This window comes from Hibiscus syriacus, unplaced genomic scaffold (genome assembly GCF_006381635.1).
Source record: "Hibiscus syriacus cultivar Baekdansim isolate YM2019G1 unplaced genomic scaffold, ASM638163v2 tig00110331_pilon, whole genome shotgun sequence".
Lineage (NCBI taxonomy): Eukaryota > Viridiplantae > Streptophyta > Magnoliopsida > Malvales > Malvaceae > Hibiscus > Hibiscus syriacus.
Genome location: NW_024062687.1, coordinates 684046 through 697811, shown reverse-complemented (window position 1 = coordinate 697811; position 13766 = coordinate 684046). Strand labels below are relative to the sequence as shown.

Sequence of the window (13766 nt, the reverse complement as noted above, 5' to 3'; positions counted from 1 at the left end):
CATATTTTGATATGGTAGTAGAGCTGACTGCTCTTTCGGAAACCCTCTAATGTAATTTTGTGGGCTTACATTTCCACATTCAGAATATATATCTGAAAAATTCCTTCCTTTTTTCCTCTGAAGAATGGTTTGTTCAATTATCCTTTTACAATCCTTGATTATATAAAAACATATAGCCGCAACAACACAATGTTTACCTTAAGCATAACAAAAGTTGATTCCATAATTAATCCAAATATGGTTAGTTTGAACAAAATCATGTTCAATTAACTTTAAGAAATAAGATTGGTTATCGTCCATCTATTGTCTCTGTAGGATGGAATAGGTAAATCTGAAGATGCCTTAGGCATTCATTTTACCCCCCCCAAAAAGAAAGAGAACATCCCCAGCCTTGATCAATAACAAATTCGCACCCAATCCGAACATCCCCAGCCTTAATCGATAACAAAGTCGCACCCAATCCGAAAAAGGTCGAGCAGATCAAATGTCTATGCCGGCTCCACCTTTAGAACTATCTTCATGAACTCGTAAACCAAGTAACTTATGGCAGCTGATGGTTATACCTGAAATGAATTGGTGAATCAAGGGTGATTTACTATACATAGAAAATATTTGAACCAATATATATATACACAGAAATGACCATCCAGCTCAGTTGGTAAAACACAAGGTTCTTAACTTTGAGGTCGTGGGATCGAGTCCCACGGAGGACATTTCATAATTCGGAGGTCTCTTACGGAAGCTGCTCTCAATCTGGTGTTGGGGGTAGCCTACTATCTTGCCTCCCCCTTACCCCATACATATGAGAAAAAGGGGTCCCAATTCTAATTGTACAAATGCATTCAGTTCTTGACCACCTTGTTTCATGTTTTGAATCCTTTTTCTCCCTTCAAGTGAGCGAAGATAGGTCGACTTCAATATATCATAGACACCATAGAAGAGTGCACTTGAAGGTGCCATGCTAATTATCGAGGGGACTAGTCCCTCATAAAGAGAAAAGAACCCTTCAGTCTGAATCATATGCCGAAAAGCACCGATCAACCCACCCAAAGCTTCCCCACCTGGAGCTACCATTACTGTCCTTATCTGTAATTAGCAAATACAGAGTCGCTTAGCAATATTTTTAACAGGACAGCAGTTCCGCATACCATAATCAAGAAAGAAAAAAATTCTAACAGCACAACCTAGATTGACAAATAAAAATTACTCCAGACGAGCCCCTAATTGAATAGCATCTCAATCGTAACCAAGTGTATCGGAAAGGGAGTTACGAGGGTACACATAGAAGATCTATTTTTCCGAAACACGTGGGATAGTAGAAGAAAGAAAATCTCAATAAGGCATACAACGTCAAAGTGGAAAGAATCTAATACAACTGAAATCAGTTGAAGAAATGAGACACGATCGTAACAATTTCATCAGATGTGTTATGCGCGGACAGTATTTACAAAACTAAACCTGCCGCCCACTTGCATCTACAATAACTTTTGTGAAGAAGTTGGCAGTAAAACTAAAATCAGCAAAGTCGTACTATTACTTTGTTCTGAATATGTGCCTAAAACAAGTGTGTTACTATGCAAAATAAAGTATATGGACTTCTTTAAAAGTGCACCTATGTATGAAAGAAGAGATGGACGGCTTAATCATGGAGTCATATGAAATCTCAGAAAAGGATATCACTGTAAAATACAACGAAAATTAAGCCGTAATGAATCCGTGGGACCTATCGAGAGGAGGACCTTCTCCTGTACAAACGCTACTTATAAGGGCAAGTAGAGTAAACTCAATGAAGTATGCTACTTTCAGTCACATCCTTGCTTCACATCAGATCATGCAGCCAAATCTAAAACACACACTAAGAATCATTCAAAACAAGAATATCAAAATCCACAAAATTCCCCAAACCCGAATCAAACTACACACACAATACAAAAAAGGGAAGGATAATATGTAATCAAATAACTAAGTCTGAAGTTGTCACATACAGTATCCATTGGTAAGCAGAGCAAAGTTGCAGTAATCCCATCTGCTGCACCAGCAAGAAACCTCTCGGAATTTGTGGCTTCCTCATTTCTAGACAATTTCAATAGTTGACTTCTGTAAATATCATAAGCATAGAAATTGATAGCCTTAAAAGGGGAAGTGCAAAGAATATTGAGGAAATTCCCTTTCCAAAAACCTTTCAACCCTTCTGTGGCTGCAAGCCATTTAATAAGTTTGAAAAGATTTTTTTTTTCTTTTCACCACGAACTATGTATTCCAATTTCAATCGCTCCAACGGAGCAATGAAAGTCCTGTTACAAAAGCAAGCAACTTTTTGAGCTACAAACTGTGATTCGATAGATAATAATTCAGCAATCAGAACCACATAGCAAGCAGTTAAGGTACAATCTTTGAAACATAGGAGATGCAAAAGTACAACATATAAGTAAAACCATCAATCCATTTCTGCACCATCATGTACTAGTTGTGCTCGGTAATGCTTTGGATTCAACATTAAAATTGAAAATGAATATGCTCTTTGAAACAATATCAGATTATCAACTCGTTTTCTTCTAAATAATTTTCCCAGAAATAAGAACTTGTATTCCTTTCTTCCAGCTATAACAATTCTCAATCTGTTGTATGATTTCAACACTTATAATTCAGAGTTCTGATTTCACAGTAATCAGGTCATACTGTTTCATACTTAGCAAAAATAAACATATCAAAACAGAAAAAAGTCTAAGAAAGTGAAGATTTGCCATCAAAATTTTGTCATTTAATGTTCCATCTGAAGACACAAACAAATCGTCCATTATTTTCTTCATAATCGCATATCTTTTCCAAGTAACAAAATAAAAACTCAAATATGAATAGGAAAAAAAAGAGAGGGGGAGCCAAAACCTTGAAACCATAGCAGCAACAGCACCAGCCCAGAGATGTTTGGTGGTATTCAAAGCACCTGATCCCTTCTTCTCTTTCTCTTTCTCCTCTTCAACTATTTTCGCTGATTCCAAATTCTCATCATCTTCTCCTGATTCCCCAACATACCCTTCCTACCTCGACAAACTCACCGATAAAAACCAGCCCCCTTTGCCGCCGCCACCACACAGAGTTTGAAAAATCTTCCGACCACCCAAAACACAAGACACAAAACACACATTGTCGTTTTTATCAACAAAACATTTCTGGGTCTTTAGTGAAATGGATGAAACAAACGAGGGAGGAACTGTTTTGTCGTTGAGAAACAAGCCAGCCTGAAGAAACGGACGATCAGGATTCAACTGCTGTGAAACCATGACCGATTGAATGAACAAGCAGCGATCCGGACAGTACACTGCAGGGAAAAAAAACAGGAAGGAAAAAGATATAAGAAGCTCAAATTAAATTAAGCGAGGAGTGAGAAGAAGTGGGTTTCAAAAGGAAAAGGGAGGCGTGAAGAAGAATAGGGGAAATGGAATGATGGCAATAAGGAGAAAGATGGTGAAGAGGATTTGATTTTCCGACTCTGCGCTCCATAATCGAGGTTGGCACTCACTTTGCTTTCATCGAGAACCTGACTTGTTTTCTTTGTTCTTTAAGCTTGCCATGTACTCTGGGTTTAGAACAAGCGATCACCCCACCCACGAGCTCAACTGTTTCTCAGTTTGGTGAAATATACTGCATGATACTACACGTGCTTTCTTTAATTTCCCTCATTTTTTAAAATATTTAAAATGTGTCGAAAACTGAGCAAACTATTTTTCATTATTTCTTAGTTGTGTGTTGTTAGATTTCTTATTTGCATAATATATATAGTTTATAAATTACATTTTGAGATATATGTGCTAGTTAAAATAATGATATTTGACATAGAAATGACAATGCTCTATAACATCTTGGTATATATTTCTTGCATTAATTATTTTTTTTGTTGAAATGTAAATCTCTCTTTTTATATTTGTTTTTGTTATCTAATTGTTTAATAAAAATAGAGAAAAATATTTATTTTAGATTAGGATATAAGACAGATTTTAATTATAAAATTTAAATTGAACTCAAATTTGTTAAAAAAATCATAAAATATTTAATTCAAATAAAAACTTTAAATTTTCAAATAAGTCGAGATCATTAAAAAGATATTGACTCATACTTATCTCTAAGTCATAACCAACTATAAAAAAACATCTCTAAGAATAATACAATCTTGAGCTAGTAGATTCATATTCAAGCATGTATGATGATTAGAACATGTTTAATCTTTCTAAAACTTGTTCTTTAAGTTTCGGCCATGGATTGTTTGAGTGAGAAATATTATGGAAAATTTATATAAGGGTTGGAAATGATTAAGGAAGTATTCTACAAGCCTTAGAAAAATTTGGGGACCATTTTGTAATTTTTGAACAGTTAGGGATCAATTCGACAATTTTGGAAATTTGATGGGTTATTGTGTAAGTGTTATATAATTGGTGTACTATGCTGGAAATTATTGTTTGGGAATTAAAATGAGTGTTAAGAATGTGAAATTTGATTATTTTGGGAAGTTTAGAAAGTTTGGTGATTGTAATGCAAATTTCGAATTGTTGGTAGTGTTTATTGTAATTATGTCTTTGTATGGGTATTTGGTTGATAATACTTTCAATACTGGAATTTTTGTATTGAAATTTTAAGTGGTAAAATTGAGAAGAACCATTTTATATAAACTGGAAAAGTTGGTTCCAATATTAAAAATAATTATTGAGTATTGAGTATTTTGATAGAAAATGAGTTTCAAGTATATTATGGAGTTATTTTGGGATATGTTTATGTTAGTACAATACTAACATATGTATCATTATGAATTTGTGATTTATACAGATCATGATTGATTTGCGAGTGAAGCAAGTCAAGTATAGAAAGTGTTTACTGTGGACAATAGTGAGGCACATATTTTGAAAGATATAAAGTGTCAAGGTGAGTGCAATACATGCATGAAATTATACATTGATGTTTTATACATCATCAGGAAGACTTGCGATAAGTCGACCTTGTTTATATCAACATGATTTTATATCATTTTTATAACTTCGATATGACATTGATATGTCATAGTGTGAAATTATAATGCATTGATCATGAATAATGTGATATTTTACCATGAATGTTATTTTGGGTATGAACTGACCCATTGTTAAATTATGATAATTTACTTTGCCATATATGGATCTAATAAAATTGACTATATGCCCAAGTATGTTATTGAGGATCACTGGTATTAATGGCATGTCATAGAGTCTAGAAACTGCATATTAGGTAGCACTAGAGTGTCTAGGAAGGCACATAGTGCAAGCCTCAAAGTGTCTAGTGAAGATACGGTACAAAACACTACGGTGTACAAGGTGGGTAAAACCCGATCTTAGCACTACGGTGCATTATTAGGTGAGCAAAGCTCGACCTCAGCACTTCGGTGCAATATTTGACTCCTATACCGGGTTCCTCATACAGTTATACTTTTGGTTATGGTTTATTGGAATAAATGGTAAGTATATTGGTAAAATAAGCTTACGAGCTTATGTGATAAATGGTAAGTATATTGGTAAAATAAGCTTACGAGCTTATGGGATAAATGGTAAGTATATTGGTAAAATAAGCTTACGAGCTTATGGGATAAATGGTAAATATATTGGTAAGAAATTTTGTATTATTTTGATCATGGTAAAATATTGGACATGCATGTAACATGATCTTATGGAATTTATTTTTGACATTGAAATTCATGCATGAGTTGTATTACACTGTTTATTGTTTTAATTGCCTCACTACGTATATACTTAGCGTGTGATGATTTTCACGCGTAGGTAAAAATCCAAGGATAGAGTAAAGAATACAAGGAACTCCGAGAATCCATGAATACACTATAATATCAGTAAGACATCCTATGATGGAATTTTGACATAGATAGTGGCATGTAATTATTAATGTTCGATTTGTTTTGTTGAACATATTTGGAAACAAAATTGTAACTTTATATTGGTGAAAAGTTAAGTTTTTATGAGTTTTATATATTTTGTTGAAATTATTGTAGCAGTGCATCGATGTACTGTAGCAGTGAATCGTACTGTTCATTACTGTTAACAGTATTATTCATAAAAAAATCTTTTGCCTTAAATTGTTATAACGAAACATGATTCATATGATATGATATTTTTATAATATCATTTATCATTTTAAGAAAATAAATTTTAAATCACTTTTGAATTGGAAATGGTTTAAGAAATTCAGGTGATATATATAATCTATATAGGTATAATTATACGGGTTATGGGTGTTATATTTATTGGTATCAGAGCTACAGGTTTAGTCCATTCTAGGACTAAACTGAGTTTGTTTTGAGTTAAAAAGTGTATACATACCACTAGGATGTCAAAAGTTACTGATAATTGTATATATACTGTGATGATGCTTATTGGGAGTAAAGTTACTCTTTACTAATATATGATGATTCCGACTATGTTCAGATGTCAAAAATTAAAGACAAATGTAAGAAATTTGGAAATGTTGAAAAGAAGCTCGAGATTGAAATCGACCCAAAGGAACCCGACATGACTTATATAAAATACCTTAGAAGGGTGGATGTTGTAAGGGATTTTTTCTCCATTTTGTGGAAAAAATGCTCCAGCTTTCAATTAAGTTTATAAATTGGAAGAATCGATTAAAAAGGTTGAACGACTTATAATAAAAGTCGAATCGGATGAGGATCCAGAGGAGATTTCTAAATCTAGTGATGATTATGAGGTTTCTCCAAGTAAACTTAAATAAGTGAGAAATATTTAAGCTAAGCATTAAATTGTTTAAAGCATTGTTGATTTGAGCAAGAGGAAATAAATAAGCGGTAATAAGTTGTCCGTTAAAAGTTTAAATATAGTTGAGTTATAGTGAATCAAATGGTTATGAGTTGGATTGAGAATAGATATCAAGTCCATAAAACTGGATAGAGTTACCTTGTGAAGGTAAATATGCGGAAATGGATTGTCTAATCTTCCATGTTGCAATGAATTATTGTATAGATCGAGATTGATTCTCAAGAACTTGAAAGTGTCAGGTTCGTAGTGAGAGGAAAAATAGTAAATTTGCTTGATAGTTTGATTTTAGCATTAACTGCTATGAAGTTATTGCTACAAATTTATCAAGTTTTCTTATTGAACGATGTGGACATTTAGACTTTCATTTGAGATGGAAAATGTTTCAACCGTTCGAAAATATTATCTTTGGATCTGGAAAAAATTATACAGATTTCCTTAAGAATGAAATAAGGAATTCCAAAGTATAAATATTCAATTCTACTTGATAATAAGTGATATTATAGTGGAAAAAATTATGGGTCATGATGCAAGTGTTAATCGAATAAATAGTAAATGTCCGATAAAGATTCAGGAGTTTATGTTCCTAATGAATCTTATGAGATTATCATTAACGAATTTTAGATCATTTTGATCATGAGTTGGTTGTCTCTGTATTAAGGTTGGGTTAATAATCGCAAGAAGTGATTAATTTAGAAAAATGCGGAGAAATTAAAAATGTTAATGATTGATGAAAAAGTGAAATAATCACTAAGGTGATATCAACAATGGTTATGATTAAGATGATGTAAAAAGGATGCATAGCTTTTGTAGATAAGGTGATATATACTCAAGTATCTGAAGTAAGATCATATGATATTTCCATAACTCTGGAATTTTCATATGTCTTTTTAGATTTATTATTTGGGTTACCTCCATATTGAGAGGTGAAATTCAATATTAATGGTTATTAAGACATTGATCATGTATCTATGGGTTTGTATTGAATGGTTGTGATTGAGTTAAGAGAATAAAGAACCAATTGCAAGAGTTGCTAGATTGAGGATACATTAGACCGAGTATTTCACCTTGGGGTGAACCGGTGATGTTTGTGAAAAAAATGGATCTATGCGATTATGCATAGATTATCTACAGTTAAACAAAGTAACTGTCAAGAACAAATATCCTATTTTGAAGATTGATGACTTGTTAGATCAGCTTAAAGGGAGCATCAATTTTCTCTAAAATCAATCTTCGAATGGGATATCATTGGTTAAATATTGAAGAGAAAGATGTTCCAAAGATAGTTTTCAGAAAATGGTATGAACACTACGAGTTCTTAGTAATGTCGTTTGGTTTGACAAATGCTCAGGCATCATTCATGAATTTGATGAATGGAGTATTTCAACCTTACTTAGATCAGTTTGTGGTGATCTTTATTGATGATATTCTGGTATACTTGAAGATAAAGATAGAGCATGGTGCTTATCTTCATACTGTGCTTGAAATACTTAAGGATAAAAAGTTATATGCCAAACTATCATAGTGTGAGTTTTGGATGTCAGAAGTTGTTTTTCTTAGTCATGTTATCTCGGAAGATGGCATAAGAGCTAAAAAAATATAAAAAAGAAATAGAAGAATAAGAATAAAAATAAAAATAAGAAAAAAAAAGAAAAAGAAGAAGAAAAAAAGAGAAAAAAATGAGAGATGATTAAAAAAATATTTCACTTGTAAAAAAAATGCGAGACTAAAGACTTTGAAGTCAAGTCTGATGAATGTCTATTTTATCGAGGAAGAATTTGTATTCCTCATGATGATGAGTTGAAGAAATATATTCTTTCTCAGGCACATTATTGTCCACTGAATATGCATCTAGGTGGGAACAAAATGTATCAGGATGTAAAGAGTTATTTTGGTGGCCGAGTATGAAAAGAAACATTATTGAGTTTGTTGCTACATGTTTGACATGCCAACAAGTAAAAGATGAGCATAAAGTGCTTTCATAATTGTTGCAACTGATTTCTATTCCATAGTGGAAATAATAAAGAGTCACTATGGATTTTGTTACAGGGTTACCTTTGACATCAAATAAAAAGGATTTCATTTGGGTGATAATGTCCGGTTAACTAAATCGGCACATTTCATTTCGATGCAAATAGACTATGCATTGGATAAATATACAAAGTTGTATATCAAGGAGATAGTTCGATTACAAGGAGTGCCAGTATCCATTATATCAGACAGGGATCCAAAGATCACTTTAAGATTTTGGAAATCTTTGCATAAAGTTTTGGGTACTTGATTGAATTTCAGTGCAACTTTATCCACAAACGGATTATAAGTCAGAAAGTACTATTAAGATATCAGAATATATGATGAGAGCATATATGATTGAGTTAAAGGAATCATGGGAAAAGAAAAGTATTTGATTTTAGTAGAATTTTCCCACAATAACAATTATCAATTGAGAAACATGATGGCTCAGTATGAAACTTTATATGGGAGAAAATGTCAAACACCATTAAATTGGTTCAAGTTAAAAGATTGAAATCTTGTTGGCCTAGATTTATTGAAAGAGATTAATGATAAAGTACAGATAATTCAAGATAATCTCAAAATGGCATTTGATCGGTAAAAATCTTATGCAGACTTAAAGCGAAAAGAGATTGAATTTCATGAAGGAGATAAAGTTTTTCTTAAAGTATCACCTTGAAAAAAAATTTGTGTTTTGGGTACACTGTTCACGTTACTGTAGCAGTGCATCGGTATATTGTTCACTGTTCACGATACTGTTCACAGTACTATTCATAAAAAAATCTTTTGCCTTAAATTGTTATAACAAAACATGATTCATATGATATGATATTTTTATAATATCATTTACCATTTTAAGAAAATAAATTTTAAATCACTTTTGAATTGTAAATGGTTTAAGAAATTCAGGTGACATCTATAATCTGTATAGGTATAATTATACGGGTTATGGGTGTTACAATCATGACATACAATTCCATAAACATAAAATTTCAACAAAAAACACACAATACGAGCTGAAAATGAGAAAGTGTGAAAGAAGAAAAGCTTACTTCCAGAGAGCCCAAAAGAGAAAATAAATATCTTCTTGCAAGTGAGGGGAGAGGCTAAGAAATAAACGTAATCGGTGTTGCGTTTCAACAATTCTTCCTCTATTTTTTCTTTGTAAATAAAAAGCTGAAAGACAAAGCACTACTTGGATTTACAATTTTACATGACAGAAAACTGAAGAACAAAAACCAAATGAGAGTGCATGTGAGCGAAAGAGGCAGAGAAGTGAAGGCACTATTTTGGATTTCATTATATTTGATCATCTAGTTGAAAATATTAACCACAAGGATTAATTGAATAAATTATTATATGTCATTTATACAAAATAATTATAGCTTTGTTGGTGACTTTCAACAGTGATATTTAGTTTATCTTAGTAATATTTATCAACTCTGCATTTTTAACCCTATTTTTTTCTCACAAGCATTTCAACGAATATCTATGATTGATCTGAGATTACATGTATCTAGCTTTACACCTTGAATCATTGATGGTCCCAATAGTCCCTTGGTCGTGTTTCTCTCAATTTCAAGTCAAGACCTCCACATAATTCAAAATTATATTTGTTGAAAACATTTTGATGTTTCGATATAACAAAGTAAGTTAAATGAATTTTAAGATTTTACAAATGATTTTCTAAGTATGTTCGATACACTTATTCGAATATCCAAATATTACTCCAAGTCTTTCAAAGTTTAATTTCAATCCTTACTAAAGTGTAAAATTGTGTTTTATACTTAAAATATTTTTGAAACAATTTTCACAAAGTATTTCGAACCAAAAACGAGCCAAAAACAAAATTTGTGAAAAGATGCACCGATGCACTCATTGATGCATCGATGCACACCTCATTTCGAATGCATTTTATGCATCGATGCACTGCCATGCATCGATGCACCCAGAATTTTATGGAAACATTGAATGCATTTTATGCATCGATGCACATACCATGCATCAACACACTCCAGGCTTGTTTGAAACATTGAATGCATTTTATGCATCGATACACCCTTAGTGCACTGATGCACTAAGTATTCCAACGGTCAAAATATTTGAATTTTACACTTGATGCATTGATGCACACACGCTTCCAACTTATTTTATTAATTATTTTACACTCTAACGGCTCTATTAACTCCACTAATGATCCTCAACGTTCAGAAATGATCCAAGGAGTATTTAAACAAGCTTAGAAGCTATTGATCAATAACAAGAAACTAGAATCAAGAGAAAATCAAAGAGAAAGCATCAAACCTCAAGTTTGAGCATTTTAAAGCCTATTTCATTCAATATTCATCTTTTCTTTCAAGAACACTTATTGTACTCAATTGTATTATTCTTGAGTGTTCTTTCTTTATTCTAGAATTGTGCAAACATCTTTCCTTGTGAGGATTTTCTTGTAAGTTTGCAAAATTTGTATTGTTCTCTTTGGGAGAGAGTGTTCTCAAGAATTTGGGGTATAATTCTTGAGGGATTTGTAAGGTCACTCTTTATCCTCAAAAGAAAGACAAATTAGTGAATTTGTGAAAAATCCTTAGTGTGGATAAAAAATGTAGTAGACGTAGACTTTGGTTGAGAAAGTCGAACCACTCTAAATCGTTGTGTAAATATTTTCAATTTTCTACAAAAGCTTCCACCGAAATTTTTTATTGCCAATTCACCCCCCTCTTGGCCAATTCTATCAATCGATTAACTCAACAATTGGTATCAGAGCTTGACTCATTTGAAGATTTAATAGCTTTTTGAGTAGATATGGGAAGAGTTACATCGATATTCAAGTCATCAATGGTCGGCGCTTCAAACTCTGACTTCGTTCTCGATTCAATGGCCGTCAACAAGCCTCCTTTCATCAATGGAGCTAACTATGCTTATTGGAAGAATAAAATGATGTACTTTATTTAAGCAAGTGACATAGGAGCATGGAATGTCATAGAAGATGGATACATCAAACCTTCCACTCTCCCAAGATTATGGAGTGAAGGAGAGACAAGAATGTTCCAGCTCAACTCTAAAGCCATCCATATCATATTTTACGCACTTGGACCTGATGAATATGGAAGATTTTCATCATGTACAACAGCCAAGGAGATATGGGATAAACTACAAGTCACTCATTAAGGCACGGACGAGGTAAAAGAATCTAAAATTAGTCTTTTAACTCATAGCTATGAAAATTTCAGGATGAAACCGAATGAAGATATCAAAGCTATGACGGATAGATTTTTAACGATAGTTAATGGTCTTAAATCATATGGAGAGATCATTCCGAATGAAAAACTTGTGAGGAAATTAGTTTACTCACTTCTAAAATCATGGCAATAAAAGAATACGACAATCAAAGAAGACGACAATTATCGAAGCTAAGAACTTGAAGTCCTTAACCCTTGAAGAACTAATAGGTTCCCTCCTCACTCATGAAATGATGCTTGAAGATGGGGTAGACCTCGATAAGATTGACGAGACACCAAATGAGAATGGGAAGAAGAAGAATGTTGGAGTTGCTCTCAAATCTAAGAGATTGAAGATGATGAAGAAATGACATTATTTGCCAAACGGTTCAGAAAATTGATCAGGCCCACCGAGGAAGAAAATTCAAAAGGAATGAAGACTTCAAAAATAAACCGAAGGAGAAAGACCCCATTATTTGCTATGAATGCAAAAAGTTGGGGCATGTCAAATATGATTGCCCTCAATTGAAGAAAAAGGGTCATTCCAAGATGAAGCACAAGGCTCATGTGGCTACATGGAGCGATGAGGAAGGTTCCGATGAAGAGGAACAAGAAGTTGTAAACTTGTGCTTGATGGTCATCGGGGATAACTATAAGGTAACCTCTAACTCATTTAATTCAGATGATTTATCTTATGATGAGTTATTAGAGGATTATAATGGTTTGGCTTCGGATTATAAGACTTTATTTTCAAAATAAAAAATGATATTTCAAAATTGAAAAACGAAAATAGGCTTATGTCCAAGACCAACAATGAGCTTGAAAGTAAGATTAAAGAATTGCAAATCAAACTTGATGATTTTGAAAAGAAAAATACTGATTTGCATAACTTACTTTCAAAAGTTCATGATGATCATCAAAAAAAATTGATGATCTTAAAAATTCTTTTAATAAAGTTGGTACAAAACGTTTTGAAAAAGGAGAAAATTCAAAATCCAACTTTGTTAGAAAAAGTTTTAGAAACTACAATCATAGAAGTCCTCAACGAACCTTAAATGGTAAAATTATTAGGAGTATATGGGTTCCTAAAGAACTCATTACTATTAAAGATAAGAATATCCTACATCAATGAATACCCAAGGGGACTAGGATTTTAAGTACTAATGAATATGGACCCAAAAGAATTTGGGTACCAAAAATTAGAAATTAATCCATGTTTGTAGGGAAAAGAGCATTTCTACAAGGCACAGGAAACCAATTCAAACTCGTGGTACCTTGATAGTGGATACTCAAGACACTTAACCGGAGACAAGAGTCGGTTCATAGAGCTTAATGCCAAAAATGGAGGAGTGGTGACCTTTGGTGATAACTCAGATGGTTACATTGAAGGTATAGGTAATACATCTTCCATACAAATTAAAAATGTGTTATATGTGAATGGATTAAAGCATAATATATTAAGTATTAGTCAATTATGCGATAAGGGATTCAATGTCATATTTGAAATTAATGGTTGTAAAGTAATCGACATTGTATGTAATCGGATTATGCTTATTGGTCATAGAATAGGAAACATTTACATGGTGCATTTAGATTCCATTGATATGACAAATTTATGCCTAGTTGCTAAGGATTAACATGATAGTTGGTTATGGCATAAGAGACTAGGACATACTAGTATGAGTGTTTTGTAACGACTAATTCAAGGAGACTTAGTAAGAGGGTTGCCAAAGCT

At 32.7% G+C, this 13766-nt stretch overlaps 1 pseudogene; it reads right to left on the bottom strand.

Annotated features, from left to right (window-relative positions):
* Positions 1–480: 480 nt before the first annotated feature.
* Positions 481–3572, bottom strand: LOC120119136 (annotated as a pseudogene).
* Positions 3573–13766: the final 10194 nt, after the last annotated feature.